At 34.9% G+C, this 16,456-nt stretch overlaps 1 pseudogene; it reads right to left on the bottom strand.

Moving 5' to 3' along the window:
- Nucleotides 1-2,974: 2,974 nt before the first annotated feature.
- On the bottom strand, nucleotides 2,975-9,102 carry LOC115977392 (annotated as a pseudogene).
- Between the last annotated feature and the right edge of the window lie 7,354 nt (nucleotides 9,103-16,456).

The raw sequence follows: 16,456 nt of genomic DNA, 5'->3' as shown, positions 1-16,456 counted from the left end.
ATGTGACCACACCTGCAGCAAAATATAATAGAAGTAAAAATAACGACTACATCACCAGCATATTAAAGTAATAATAATAATCATCATACCATAATTCACGTTTTTATCCTTGAAACCGTATTCCTTTGTGCTATATCCATCACAAGAGGCTAGTACTCATGAGCTTGATTCGGTTTATCTCGTTCGACGACCGCAGAAACTCCACCTTCCCTCCATCAATATCCATCCCAACGGCCTTCCAAATCTGAATGAGGTAGCGCCTAACAACATCAATTTTCTTCAATTGACCTCCCATCTTATTGGTTAGCTGGGCAAACCAATCTACAATCCATATTTTCACTCTACACCCAGCAGATGTCAACTTGTTCACATTTATTTTTAAATTACTCCCTGTAGAACAAAAATGAAAACAGATAAACAATATTTACAATCTCCAACCTCATAACATAAATCATACCAAAACCCAATAAAGCAACACAATTCTAAAGGCAGTATGACAGTATCAATAAATACACAAATATAACGTATACGGACTGTAATCGAGTGTTATCCCAACTACACAAACGTGTCCCAATATTATGGATTGCAGGTTCTTTGAGTTAACTTTATGATAAACGCCACTTGCTATAATGTCCAACATAATCAGATTTAATAGTTTTATCCATGACAAATTATCATAGTATTCTGAGTTCAAATCATGCAGCCACTATCACGGGTAATGATTAAATTGAACATTAAACCTTTAATACAAGTGCTGATTTTAGGACTAAACCATTAGAGCGTACTTATGAAGACTGCTAAATATTTCGGCATTTACAATTTCAGTTCAATTCCTGCTTTATCAATTTTAACATACCAATTTACAATCCACCAAATATCAAAACTTATATTATTTTACCATTTGATTTAAATATTATTTTTTATTCGTTCTTTATGTTTTCTTTATTCTTTCTGTTTATGTTTCCAAATAACTACCGTTAAACAAATATTAAGTTTTTCCAAATAATAAACCTCGGGTTTATTTTTGAGAAGATTCTCGAATGACACTTTAAGCTTCTTGGCCTTTGCTTCTGCTTCTTGAAAATACTCCAAGGAATATGTGTGTGTGTCCACACAATAATCAATGGAATTATGACTACTGCTGAACGAACTGAGATTTCTTGATGAAGCTCGTCAACATTCGATGCAGAAGATGCATTTGCTTCAGCACCGTATGCATGAGAGCCAGAAGATGCATCGACTAGGAAAAATTTGATAAAATTTAAAGGACCTGCATATTCCAGCCCATAACAGACCTGCAGATTCTAGCCCATAAAGGACCTGCATTTGGGAAGTTAAAGGAATAAAGTTTAAAACAAATTTATGCAATAGGTCTTCCATGAAATAAGAAAAATCAAAATAATTTAGTTATTACATAATAATGCAATAAGTATGGGATAAAAATTATGTTACCAAGAAAGTAATAAGCAATAGCCACTCTAGCACATACACCAATTATGTTAGTGATCTCGTACACAAATGAAGATTACAAAATTAAAAACACTCTCTAATCCAATCAATTGACAAGTCGCTCATCTAGGAAGTTGTACTGCACATAAGCCCATCCAATCATAGTATTTTTGATTTAAGTAACCACATGACTGAATTTTAAGAAAATAACCTAAGGAATAACACCTAAGATACTATACTTAAGACTAAAATTTTGTAGTATTTTTATATATATATATATATTTTTTTTTTACAATTCAAGCCACAAACGAATCCTAAATTTTAGGATTTCAGATTCTCTACTAATGGCCTACTAACCAGCACAGTTTCCCATTATAAAAAATAAAATAAAAAATTTCATGTTTTAGGATTTTAGAATCCTAAATTATCTTTTTGTTTTACATTTCTTTTTTTACTTTCCTTATTATGTTCCACGGTTGAGATTCAGGATTTTGGATTGTGCAATATTGTTAAGGATAAATTGCTATGTTTAAGGATAACAATATCCAATAGAGTTTTGGTGAAAAATAAATGCATTACTTTTATTGTTTCAGTTAATCAATTGTGATCCTTGAACGTTGCTTTGATAATTTTTTTACAATTTCAAGCAAAAAAATAAAAATAGGAAAACCCATGTTTAGGTAATTTTATTCCTAAAAGTTTGCCTATTATTTAGAAGCCATTTTGTCTATGATTTTATAATTATAACTTTAAAGAGAAGAGGAAAAAAAAACGTTTTTACGTTTTTACCCGGTATTTTTATTCCTAAAATTTTGCCTATTATTTAGAAGCAATTTTCTCCATGATTTTACAATTTTATCTTTAAAGGAAAAAAAAAAAATTAATAAAACCCCCGCGTTTTAGGTTTTTACCCGTAAAAGTTAGTCTATTATTTAGTAATAATTGTTCCATTTTTATCTAGTTCCGGTGTGCCTATTGTGGTGTATTTGGAGGGAGCGTAATTGGCGTACTTTTGAGGATAGGGACAAGCCCGATGACCAGTTGCTCGCTTATTTTAGTGGCTCTCTTTTTGATTGGTCTAGGGCTTGGGGACTCACCTCTAGTGATTCTATCCCTATGTTCCTTAGTTCTCTTCTCTGTAATTAATATGCTCTTTGTTGTCTCCGTTTGTTTTCTTCTTTTTATCTTTTTCTTCTCTCTTTTTTGTTTCTTTCCTTCTCTGTATTCTCTGTTCTGCCTTGTGTTTTCATGAGGTAGCTTTTAATATATATCTTTCTTACTTATCAAAAAAAAAAAAAAATTGTTCCATTTTTCTCAATCTGTGGCAATTTATTTTTTATTTTTAATTTTTTTTTACAAATCTATTAGTAAAATGTATATAATGGTCAATCACTCTCCTTTGCCTATATATTGTATGCTTCGAAATAGAGGTCACTGCAATATAATTAATTAATACGTGATACTTATCCAAATTGCACAATTTGTATTTCTTGTATACAAGATGATACTCATCCAAATTCCACAGTTGTTGTATTATAATATTGTAATCAAAAAATTCACAGTAATATTGCAATAAAAAAGAAGAAGAAAAGCAATGACTAAGCTTTAACCTACAATAAAAAGAGGAAGTAGTTGATTTGGAGGGAACATTACACCTTCGCCCAGGCTCTTCCTCACCAAATTCTTCGCGAAATTCCCTAAACAACTTGTCTTGAATTCTTTCCAGCTTTCAGACTTGGAACCATCACCCATCATGCCGTAGTCGATGAATTTTACTGCGCGACTGGTAAATACGTGGTACAATTCGTCCAGATTGGGTTTCTCCATTCTCTTGTTCTGTGCAAGAGAAAACCATTAGCGAAGAAAAGTTACCGACCTTAAAATGTCAAATGCTTATAAACATAACTAACACAAACGTATTAGCACATTCTACAAAATTGCATGATAAGGCTATTACATGTCCAAAACACGTAAGGTAAGAAAACTTAACAATTGTTTTTTCTTTCCCAAATCATAACTGCTTTGAATTTTTGTTTGCCGGAAAAGCACAAGTATATTCATCTGAGTCAAACTGTTAGTTATGAGCTTAAAGAAAAACCAAAAAATTAAATAATAAATAATAAATAATAAATAAATAAATAAATAACCCAAATTTGTAAATATACATTTACTCACTTTTTTTACACAACAAAATACATAGCTTAAAGTCGATCACGGTGTTACTCTTATCCCTAGACCACTAATCCCTTTCGCGAAGCAAAATCAAACATATACAAACAATGTTCAAAAAAATAGATACGAAAAGATCCATACATACCTAGAATGAAAAACCAAGTTCTTGCACAAAAATTAAACAATCATACTGCAACTACATATTAGGTTGCCTAGAGATCTTGCATCTTCTGCATCTTCTGCCAGAGATCTTGCTTTGCCTAGAGGACACTGACAAGGAAAGAGAGAAAACTACATATTAGGTTGCTGCAATGAGAATATAGCAGAAATTCCTCAATTGAAGCTAAAGTGCTACAACCTACAAGGAGCTGGCGTAACATACCAGCTGAACCATCATAAAGTCCAAGAGAGGCATTCCTTTGAGCCAAGTTTGCCGCCTCAAGAGAATATTTTACCTTATCCAGGAGAAAACCAAAAAATAAATTAGAAGCACAAACTTCCATATGCTAGAACTGCTAAAAGTTTATCAAAACAAGAGTGATGATCTCATATACAAAATAGCCAGATCTTTGAAGGTGTCAAGAAGAATTGGTTTGGAATAAGCTTAATCTATTATTTTTTTAGATCAGTCTTTTGAGTCAATGTCTGTTTTGGAAACCGTTCCTTCTCTTTTCTTTTCAGAGTTTTTATTGATGTTACAGATTTATATCATAGGCTGTAGCTATTTGGGTGTCCCATTTATGTACTCCTCATGTATTTACAATTTCTCATTTTTCTTTTAATAAAAATAAATACAGTGAAAACTTGTCAAAAGTATATATCAACTCACAACCCTTGTCCCTTGAGTGTTATTAGGATGATTTAGTAATCTTAACTTACAATAACTCAAGTCTACATATTTATTTTGGTGTAAAATACAAAACATGAAGGTAGCAAATACAAAAAATGAAATAATGCTCATAGCATCTGGAAGTTTATTTTAGAAATCTTTTCAACAAAAGTGTATTAGATGTCTTTTTTCATAAAAATATCTTCCAGCAAGAATTTATTTTCCCTGTTCTAAAAAACAAAGAACCATTTCAGAAAATGTGCACTGATGAAGGAAACAAAGCAGAAAGTCTGGAAGGAGATGGTTGGCCATGATGGTTGTGGCTGATGAGAATTTGGGGAAGGGGATGGTACCGTGGCAGTGTGGCTGATGAGGAGTCAGATGTAAAAAGTTTTACACTTGTTTTAAGTGTAAAACATTTTTCTTCTTGCCTTAATTTTACAGTTTGACCGGAAAATATTTTACAGTTAACCAGATTTTACAACAAAACAAACATGGTAAAATAAGCGCAAGCATACAGCAGAAGTTACTCAACCCATCATTTTAATTAGATAACAAAAGAATCATTTTCTTACCATTCTGAGAAGCCTTTTTCACTGGCTAAGACTGTATGTGCCAGAGGAACCAAAATAATGACTGTGAGATTGAAGACCAAAAAGTTGTCGGAACTGCCCCATGAAAACTTCAAAAACCTTCTGCAGATCCTGCTTCAGATGAAGGATTCATCAATCTTTCAGTCTTGAGAAAATAACTAAATCCCATTTGCAATGATAGAACATGAATGTCTAACCATCTCAAGTTCTGAATAAAAATCTGATGAGCTAGATAGTGCATGTTGGTATTATAAGCACACTTTCACTAATGGAGTCTAGCCCTTTGTAATTATACAACTTTATTCCTTCTCATCTTTTTGTGCTTCTTTTGTATTCTCTCCTACTACGGTTCAACTTTTTCTTTTTATGGAAAATTTATCTCTTGTAAAAAACATGCCACACATTTTTTTCCGAGGGGTAGAAAAATTTGTAAATCATATGTTCTGTCACTACACACAGTTTCAAGCAAAAACAAGAAATAAATGGAAATTGGGAAAGACAAATGGCATCATGCTTTGATAAAGATCAGCTTTTAAATTCAAAAGTCAGTTTTCAAATGATATATACAGAATACATATAAACAACTTTGAAAAAAACATCTAACCTGGTGGGAAATTGTTTGCCTGATAGGATGCTGGCTTTCTGAATCCTTCAGACAACCTTGGGGATTCCAAACAAAAACACCTCCCCACATCTTCATCATGTCATTAGTCAGACTTAGTAACATTAGGAAATTTCACAAGAACTGTAAGTATGAAGATAATATAAAGGCATGATAACTCACAGGAGATATGAATCCATTCGTCTTAGAAATCTCTCCATTTGGAAGCTGTAGTAGAAGAGGGCATTCCTTTGCAGATGGTATGTATCTGAAAGCAAATAAAAAGAACATTGACATTGAAGCTGTTAAGAATGGAAACGTCTTCCCGCTACTGAGTACAGACACCAATTTTTAGAATATGGACATACATCAACTAAAGGCCACATATCCTCAGATCCTTATATCACATGGTCAATAAATGGACGCACATTGCAATTTTGCTCAAAGAGTTCATTTAAAAATCAGACACCTAAGGTACTTCCATTGAGATATTAATTAAAAGGAGAATCTAGTTAAAGAATATACACCACAAATTGCAATATCTTTGACCTCCCTCCTGCTGCAATAGAAGTATCCAAGTGCCACTCATTTGAGTTGACCTATTATAATAGGGCAATAACATTAACATAATAAATTAGAAAGAAATTACAGATATAACTCAAACTACAAAGAAAAGAAGATCAAAAAACCTCTAATGTTAAAAAAAAAAATACAAAAAAACAATATCCACACACAGACAGACAAATAAGAAAAATGGCCCTTGCTTACAATGCCCACATACTTCAATGAAGAAAATGGAGAAAGGTTTTTTAACTACAGTGACCTCATTATTTTCAGAGCAAACGAAAGGTAAGGAGATTTTGGCTTCAATTAATTTGGGTTTCTCGAAACATACAAAAAAATAACTTATGGCCAATGCAGTTTGATTAATGAATAATGAAACTCTGCACTTATGTAAATGCTGATATGTATTATGTTGCCATTGTGTCACCACACATTGCGGCTATCATTATCAGTAACATCATAATACAATAAAAGTCTCTAACTAACGCACAGATTTCTTATGTCTTGAAGTAAAATACTCCATAAATTACTACCCCTTAAACGAAAAGTGATATGTATGTCACCCGTTGGATCTTGAAGTAAAATAATCCATACATTACTTAGGTGATTTAAGCTAACCAACCCCCCCCCCCCCAAGAACAAACTTTTGTTTTGGGGTTCTTATAGAGAGCAAACATGTAGGTGACTGCATTCATGCACACACACGCTAAAATGAATGTACTAGGCTTTTAGATCTTTGCACCAAGAAACTTCAAGAACTTAAATGAGATATTAAAGGGGGGAAAGAGAATATAGATTATTAGAAATACTCTTCTAAATTTCTATTTGAAAATTAAGTCATGAGGAGTTAAAGATTTAAAGAAGCATACAAAGAAAGGTATTTTATTGGTGCTAAAGATGTAGCCTTTCCTCTTATCGTCCCAGAAAGAAAATGAAGACTTTGGTGTATGGTATAAAACCTGTCCAGCAGGCAGACAACAAAATCAAATTACAATCAGATATGAGGATGTTATAGATAGCCAATTAGCCATAATACAAAGCAATGATAAGCAAAAATTAAAAATTTTGGAACATTTATTACCTGACTTTCCACACTGATGTTAGCTACCAGTCCTAGAGCCTTAATTATAGGGGCCAATAGTGTATCATCTATTGCTTGAAAATCCCTGCAGTAACAAGAGAATGAAAGAACAAAATGGAATAAATATTATGTGATGATAATCATGTTTTGATTAGGTTTCCTACCATGTCAAAGATGAAAACGATCCATAAAAAATATTAATAATAACACTAAGCCCAATTCATATAATTCTAACCACAGCATAAAGCAATAAAAAAATTACTCCAAATATAAATCTATCAAGAATGCAAGAGAAACTGGAATAAATATTATTTTCTGCTTAACATGTTTTTAGTAAGTTTCCTACCATCTAAAGGATGGATATGCTCCAAAATAAAATTAAGTATAAAACAATTGACATAACTTTCACCACAGCATAAAGCAAGAAATTATGACTTCAAATATATACCCAACAACTCAAAACACCAAAACAGAGAATCTTCACTTTGAGCTGTTATCTTATTATTATGTTATCCATCAGAGATAATTAGATATTTGAGGAGATCAGCAATATTTAGATATTTGTACTGAAAGCCACAACCAAAGACATGATAAGCGTCTACAAGGAAACCAGTTCAAGATTCTATCAGCTACCAATGCTTTCAAGAAAAAAATTAAGGAGAAATGAGTTAATATCTGTAGCCAACCTTGTGTTATAAATGTTTTTTTTTATTCAATCAACTTAATTACCAAATGAAACAACTTTAACATGTCTCTAACATAAAACCCTAAAAACAAAAAGTCATAATTTGGTAACTTAGACACAACCAATGAATTTTCAAACCCAAAACCTCAGCCTTCAGGCCCTTCACCCATTCTTAAGAAGAAGGAAGTGTCAATTGAACTAGAGCTCATTGGAAAAGAATACCATTTTAACAATATAACTTTCAACAATGACCTCTTGATGCTTCTAACAACGACATTCAAGGTTCAATTGAAGCTAAATATATGTAGAACATTGAATTAAAACAGTCGAAGGCCAAGATTCATACCAATCATAAACACAATCATGTGAATTTGAATTGAGCAACTTACAGAAAATCACAATACAGACAACTTTGAGTTAAAAGAGTCAAAACCCAATATTCATACCAATCATAAACACAATCATGTGAATTTGAATTGAGCAAAATATAGGAAATCACAATACAAATAACAAAAGAGTCAAAAGCCAAGATTCATACCAATCATAAACCCAATCATATGGGTTAGAGTAAGCAAATTAAAGGAAAGCACAATCCTCCCATCAGCCCCAACAGGCATAAACTCCCCATGAATGAACCCTTCCTCCTTCCCACCATTCACATGAGTCTCAAAGATGGTATCGAGATGATTCATTGTATTTTTCAGCTGCTCTTTCAGTGGCTGCATTTTACCCCTTACATCAGATTCCACCACAGTTTCCTTTGAATCTTGAAGAATCTTTTTCAGTTTTGTGGCAGTCTATAACTTTGTCTGAAACAACAAAATAAAGGAAGTAAATCAAGCACACATGACAGAAATCCTTGCCTAATTTATTTTTATACAAGAAATATTACTCTAAAAAAAGGGAACAACAACTTCGCTGCTGCAGATATAGGCAGAACAGCAGTAATTTCCTGTACACATGTATTGGGACTATAAATGTAGGTATGCGTTTTGGAGTATATAGGGACACTTTTTTCCCAAACAAGAATTACTCATATGTCATCCAGCAAGCTTTATTACAGTTGATAAGCTGCAGAAGGGCCCACAACCTCAACTTTTGAGGATGGCATAAACAAAGACACTTGTACAAGACCAACTTCAGGAACAAAAAATTTGTTGTTGTACATTGCCGAAGATCTTTCATTTTATAGTTAAATTTTTACAAAATAAATAAATAAAAAAGAAGAAATATCTATCTTTTTGTTTATGTCATTACATCAACTAAAATATATCTTTATGTAGAATTTTTTTTGCAGCAAGCAAAACTGCACAAAACAATCAAACCTGTAAAGAACGCAGTAATGCATATTGAGAAGTTAATATTATGGTCCAATTCCATGACTTTAGCACTTACTCAAGGTTCACCAATTTTGTGTTTTTTAGCCCTCATGTAATGTTTGGGCGGGGGAGGAGGTTGTGGGGCATCAACCTTAGGGTCATCATCGTGCTGCAAATTCCATTAAATGCATGCAATCAATATTCGATATAATGGTAAGAATAAAGTGAAGTAGAAAATATATTATTACATTCAAATTAAAGTTATCATACCATAGAGCTGCCTTGGTGTCCTATTTTGTGTCCACCTGTCTCACAAGTGGGTGCTCTTCTAGTGCGTTGCGGTTTACCTCGTGGGGGTGAGGGCTGATGAGGGGGATGCTCGTTCGGTACATCAATATGTGGCTGTACAGTGTCAATCCCAACCGGAGGTCCTAGAGGGTCAAATGAGGATGCAGTAGGTGGGTAATCCTGCTCTATGTAGAGGCCAGGAGTGGGTGCACTAGAGTCGGTGTGTGGATATGAGGGTGTCTCGGGGAGTATAGGAGGGGTCACATTTTGGTCAATACTGACATCGAAATTGGGCTGCGAAGGTGGGCTGGGTGAAGGGACCTCGGGCTGAGGAGATGCCTGCGGGATGGGTGGAGGCATCTCAAGACTAGTTACAACCCGAGGGGTTGTTGCACGCCGACCACGGCCCCTGACTGCACTTGTGCTTGGGGTTGCTGTAGCAGGCCAAAGACGACCCCTAGCTGCGCTTGTGCTTGGGCTTGTAGTAGCACGATGACCACGAGTCGGTGTACTTACGGGTGCTGCACTTGTGCTTGGGGTTGCAGTAGCTGCTAGTTCAGTCTCATGCCCATTGTTTGCTTGCTCATTTACTGCAGGATCACCACCAAGGCCAGCCACATTATTTAGGACACGCTGGACATGGTTGTGAGCTTGGCTGCCTTCAGGAAGCATCGCCAGCAGCGCTAAATCACTTTAAATCTGAAACGGAGAAAGAACCAGTACAATTAGACTTGAGACATTTATGTATCAATTAATGAATGAATAATATAATACTTATGAATCTACTCAAAACTAACAGTTCTATTAGAATACTATATGTATCAAAAACTCTTTCATTACATGTCAGTCAAATCAAACCAGATTTGCTGAGAAATTCATAGAAATTGATTCTATGTTCATACATGTACTCAAGTAAAATGAAGTAGGCAATCAAATGTAATTAGAACACATTACCATTATATCTAATTTAGCACTGTTGCGGTCGACATACTTTCGAGTGACCGGACGGTACCAGACGTAATAGGCATGATTGCGGGGCATCTCACCAATCTGAGGAGGTGCATGACAAAGTTGTTGTCGTCTCATTTCCCATGAAATGATATATGGTCCATGCTCCTCCCTCCAATTCTTTTCCACCTTCCCACGTAAGTCGATTTTATGCAGCCTATCATTGTAGACAACATCGTCGGGCCGCTCCTGCACCAAGCCAAACTGTCGAAGGACACGGTCTGGGTGGTGTCTCTCTGCTATGCAAAAACACACCAGTGGCACCCTTGCTGTCCACGTATCCCTCCCTGCAACGCAGAACTCAGGAAGGTGGCCGAAGTGTGCCTCGTATGGCTGCCACACAATCTACGATAGAAAAAAGAAAACAATTATCATAGCATCTTCAAATGTGAAACAAGGGAGAATACATAGATAAAGGATAAAACTAAAATTATAACAAAAGATATGTTAAAGGATGAAGCAATCATATTCTTAACGAAAATTATCATAACCAAACAGATTTTTTGAATATTATTACCTGCTCTGGCTGCATTGTAACTAATAGCTCGGGATAGTGGACCAAGGCCATGCCGGATGGCCTACTCTTCGGGCTTGGCACCCGCACCCACCTACAATTACAAGCAAATAACATAAGAACGATAATACAATTTAGTTACTAAGAAGAGTACATTGCAGAACACACTTGGTATCAGGAAAAGACTTACTTAAATGCAAGTGGAGCATATGGCCATGGGCCATAATCACATCCAGGTGGGGGCTCTATCCTCCGGCACAAGAATGGCAACCTTGCCCATGCCCAATACTGGACCAAGGTGCACGCCCCACCAATCTGCGATGCCCCATTCTCGCTTGCCCGACATAACTCCCTGTATAACCAGGCCAGGTAACCACTACCCCAACTATACTGTGGCGGATCACGAAGGTTACGGATGAAGTCCAGGAACATCAGATGCACCCTATCTCCTGACTTGTCCATGAAAAGTTTATCCCCTACTAGCGCTAAAATATAGCACCGGGCATACCGGTGTATCTGCATCTCTGTTGCGTCATGAGGCAATGGCGCTGCAATGGCCTCAACAAGTCGGCTGATGAGAATTCTTTACCCCATCAAAGTTTTATTGTCATTCGGCGGAGTAAAACCAAGCAACTCCGTACACAGTTGCCTCCAACCCCCATCATCCACCACAGTAGTCGGCCCAACCAAGACGTCACCGTCTATAGGAAGTCCGAAAATTACCTCCACATCTTGTAGGGTGATTGACATCTCACCATGTGGAAGATGGAAAGTATGAGTCTCTGGCCGCCATCGCTCAACTAGGGCCGATATTAGGCAATGATCTATCTCTCTTGAAGGGGCTCTAAACAATCCTTCTAGCCTTAGCAATTTGATAATGTCAATGACTCGATTATCTTGCATCTGAACGTTTACCATCTCCTTAGTGCGACCATGGCACGTAAGTGGGCCCGAGTCCTACAAATCGATCAAAATTATAGCGGTTGTTAGAACTAGAAATACAACATTGAAAGAACTTGCTAACTAACAGTCAAAGACAACGTAAAAATTAAAGCAGTTGTTAGAACTAGAAATTTCACCTCGCCATTCCAAATGGCCTCTGATCGATGATATGGTTGTCGTGTCAACAATGACCTCTAACGCGGACCGGGGTCCAAGACCTCTAGCTCCTCATCGATCTGAGGCTCCATACTGCAAACAGTGCAACTGTGAGATCATTAATAGTGTAAGGGCAAAGGAGTGCTACTCTACATGCAGGGAAAATCTATACTGAAGAGCAGCTTATTAGCATTATTTAATAAGACGACTTTGTTTACAGAAAACTCAAAAACAATGATGAGTAATTATGTCAAAATGCTTGAGAAGCATTAATAAACACAATGTGCTTCTTCATATAGTAGTTCATTTTATTGTTCTAAAAACACATGGAAAGATTGTCAAATTAAGTAGAATGTAACAGAAGCTTTAACTTCTTCACTATAAAGATCACTAATAGAAACACCTGTCCATAGAATCTTCAGCCATAATGTTGAGTGGGATTAGCTACAGTAGAGATGTTTTCTGGTAATGGCGGAAGAATTGAGCACATTTGACAAATCAAACTACTTTAGACTAGTAAAAACTGTTAAAGGATCCTTTAATTTTCCAGTTTCATAGGATGGCAGAGGATAGCACCAAAATGCAGTACCAAATTGATAGAAAGAATGAGTTTACGACTTGGAAAGATGGGCAAGGCTAAGTCTCTTATTAGAGCAGGCTGGGGTTGTTTCAACTCTTCAAGAGACAAAATCTTGGAAAATGCCTCTCAGTTATTCTTTCTTGTTGATTATAAAAGATGACTATACTATTTTTTTGATAAGTAATTATAACAGATGATTACAATATGCACTACCTTGTCTATTTATAGTTACACAAGGATGCATGCCATTGGCTAACTGCAATGCTTTAAATATATATATATATATATATATAAGTAATAAAGATTTATGTACTATATGTGGGACCTACACAATGTGAGTGTGATAGTGAATGGTCTTACTAGAGTACCAGTGTAGAACAAGGCAATTGATTCTTCAATTTTTCATTTTATTTAATTAAACACAAGCTTGACCAAATTGAGATTTAATTGGTTTGGTCAAAGTAAACCTAGAGTGGGAATATGGATTATATTTTAGTACTAGGAGGCTACTAGCTAATAAGGGCTAAGGAATGGCATCATTAATATTGCAGTGATATCGTACTGATAATTGCTATTTGATGAAACCAATATCACTACGTTTTAATACTAATTAGTTGCTGACAAATACTATTAGATTTTCTTTTGACTAATCTCATTAATTCATTGGATATTTTATATTTCACATATCAAATGATTCATCCAGTCAAACAAATGTGGTTTCAGTCAATGTGCCCATTAATTTAAAATAAAAAGCAAGTCCACTTTTTAGGGATTCAATTCATACATAAATGACCTGCTACTATAAAATAGAATTTTCTTCAAAAAAAGTAAGTTCGCAACCTACCCCAATTAAGCAAACTACTATAGCTTCTATTTCTAGAAGTTATCATGGTATGTTTTATTCCTAAACATTGTTAATACTATTAAAAGAAAATTACTATTTGGGAGCGGGTTGTGTTATTTTATTGAATTATTTTTAGTAATTAATTATAAATTAGGACAATATTTATCTTCTCATCGCAAAGAAAACCTTTTTTTTTTTTTTCCATATTTGCTTCCAATGTTGGGAAGATTAAAAGTATGAACCCATATAGAAAATAATAATCTGACCACTTTTAATTTTTTTCTTAATTTCAACTACTCAATTCTACCAAACATGGGGAAAAAATCAATCTTTCATTTTCTGTTTACTGAGCTAGAGCCATCTCATTGGAGACCATTTGTCAACATTTGAGACTTCATAGCAGAACTGTCATCATATGATTCGAGAATTACTATTTTATTAGCACCAAGCAGGGTTAAGTGGTTAACCAGATTTAGTTTGTTGCAAGTCTTTTTGTTCTTGGTTCTTAGCCCCCATAAAAAAGAGTGGGGTTATAAGTGCTTAACCAGTACTAAGATTGGTAATTTTGAGAGGGTCGCCATAAAAATTTCAAGAATTAACCTATTGACAAAGGCCAAATACCAAATTTTGCCATTTCTTTTGGAGCACAATCTAGTTGTGTCATTACATACATAGACAGAGGAAGGTCTATAAGAGATTGGAGGTTGGAAAGTTGAGACTTAAGGATTGGTATGAGAAAGTTTTTGGGAATCTGTTGCAGTAACTTGAGAATGCTGGAGGAAAGCTAGAGGTTGTTCAAAACAAGGTGCTGAGTTTCAATTTTATCTGGCATGACAGCAAATGCTACTAAGAGTGAAGTTTCCACTTTGGAGGGGATCAACAAACAATATAACAGAGTGAAGATCTTTTAAAGTTCAATCATTTAAATATCTGGTACCTAGCTGTCTTGTAAATATTATAAGCCTTTCATTGAGAAAATCACAACTCGTATAAACTCATGAACTACCAAGAATCTCTCTATTGTTGGGAGACTCCGACTTATTCAATCTATTCTGTTCAGGGTTCAAGGGTACTAACCTGGGGTTTTTATTCTCCCTAAAAAGGTTATTAGGAGCTTGGATAGTAAGTTTAACAGTTTCATAGGAAGGGAAAGAAGGGGGCTTGAGGTTAAAAAACTTGAGGATTAGAAAAAATTTGTCATAATGAAGCATATTTGAAATCTTTTTGTCCTGACCAGATAAATTTGGGTGGCTTGGGTTAAAAGCTTTTGGGTTGTTAAAACTTAAAGGTCCAGAGAAAATTAATCTTGGGGTTGGAGGAAGATTCAAAGCAAAGGGAAGATTAGGGACTACATTTTCTTTGATTGCTCAATAACTAGAAGGATTTGGCATCAGGTCAGAGTTTAGAGTTTGATGGAGGACTCTAGTTATGACTGGGGTTAGGTGCTTCAATGGAGTAACGGCACTTGAAGAATAAAAGATTTTAAAGTGCTCTGTCAGCAGGCTTGTGTTATCTGCTGCGGTGTACCACATCTAGTTACGAAGAAACACTATATATTTTTAGGAAAATTATAAAATTGGTGCCTAATCTCAATTTGGTCCCTAATCTTTTTGTTGTGTCAGTTTGGTCCCTAATCTTTTAATTTTGTCTTAAAATGGTCTCTGTTGTTAAGTGATAGATTAAAAATGTTATATGTCTAACTAGTAAAAATAAAATATTAATTTCATTTACATAAATGGTCATGTGTACTGCCACGTTAGTCTGCAAAGATAGAAACTTTTACTTCAAAAGTCAACTAGGAGAAGAACATATAAATGCACATTAAGAAAATATTGGGCAGCAGGTTAGCACAAGAAAAAGGAATATACATCATAAAATGGAATAAAAAATTGTTAGTTCAAAGCCTGCAAAGTTTTGATAGAAAGAAAGGGCCTAGAAATGTGCTCTAAGGCAAGCAAGTGAAGCAGAAAGTGTATTAAGAACACGTTCGACCAGTAAACAACTGACCCATGCTTATGATTTTTAACTAAGCAGGAGCAAAATTACACGTTTATTTGAATCAGGTTGGAGGCCAACCTCTAGAAGTGACCAGTCACCTGCACCTATATCCTTTTCATACAAAGCAACAATCTGGCGATTATATTATGTAAATGCAAGAACATAATTCTTTAACCAGATTGTGAAATAGTATGACTATATTTGGGCAAGTTGTAAATCTGGAAAAAAAAAAAAAAAAAAGTCCACGCAGGTGATCATAAGCATGGCATCAAGGCCTCAATTGGCCAAGGAAACTGCTGAAGCCACCCCACTTCTTTAAAAGGAGCAATAAGGAAGGGAGATGGCCTCTTAGTTGGAGCTCCAATGCTGCACATACATTAACTTCAAGCTACTAATAATATTGTGAAAAACCAAAACAATCATACCAAAAATAGAACTAATGCAAATCGATGATGTTTAAGCAATCAAAGAAATTAGAATTGGTAAGTTAGAAAAAAACATAATGAATTTTTTGGAGTTGGAATAATTTTGTAAACTTTTACAATTAAAAGAAATTGAATTCTGTTCCAAATTAAATTACTACTTTCATTAATTCTGCTTTTTCTTTGAATCAATGTACTTTAGAATTGGGTTTATACCCCCACAAGAATAAGCTTGTTCATTTAGAGAGAGAGGTAGAGAAGTGACAAAGACACCTACAAGAATGAAACAATGCAACTAAAGGAGACATATCTATACTATCCAAAAAAATAAAAAAGAGGAGACACATCTTGACATTAAACAATGCAGTTGTAACAGAACAGGGACAACACAAAAGAAAATTATTTCAAATT

The sequence above is a fragment of the Quercus lobata genome, chromosome 2 (assembly GCF_001633185.2).
Source record: "Quercus lobata isolate SW786 chromosome 2, ValleyOak3.0 Primary Assembly, whole genome shotgun sequence".
NCBI classification, from domain to species: Eukaryota; Viridiplantae; Streptophyta; class Magnoliopsida; order Fagales; family Fagaceae; genus Quercus; species Quercus lobata.
This window is presented reverse-complemented; position numbering and strand designations above follow the sequence as displayed.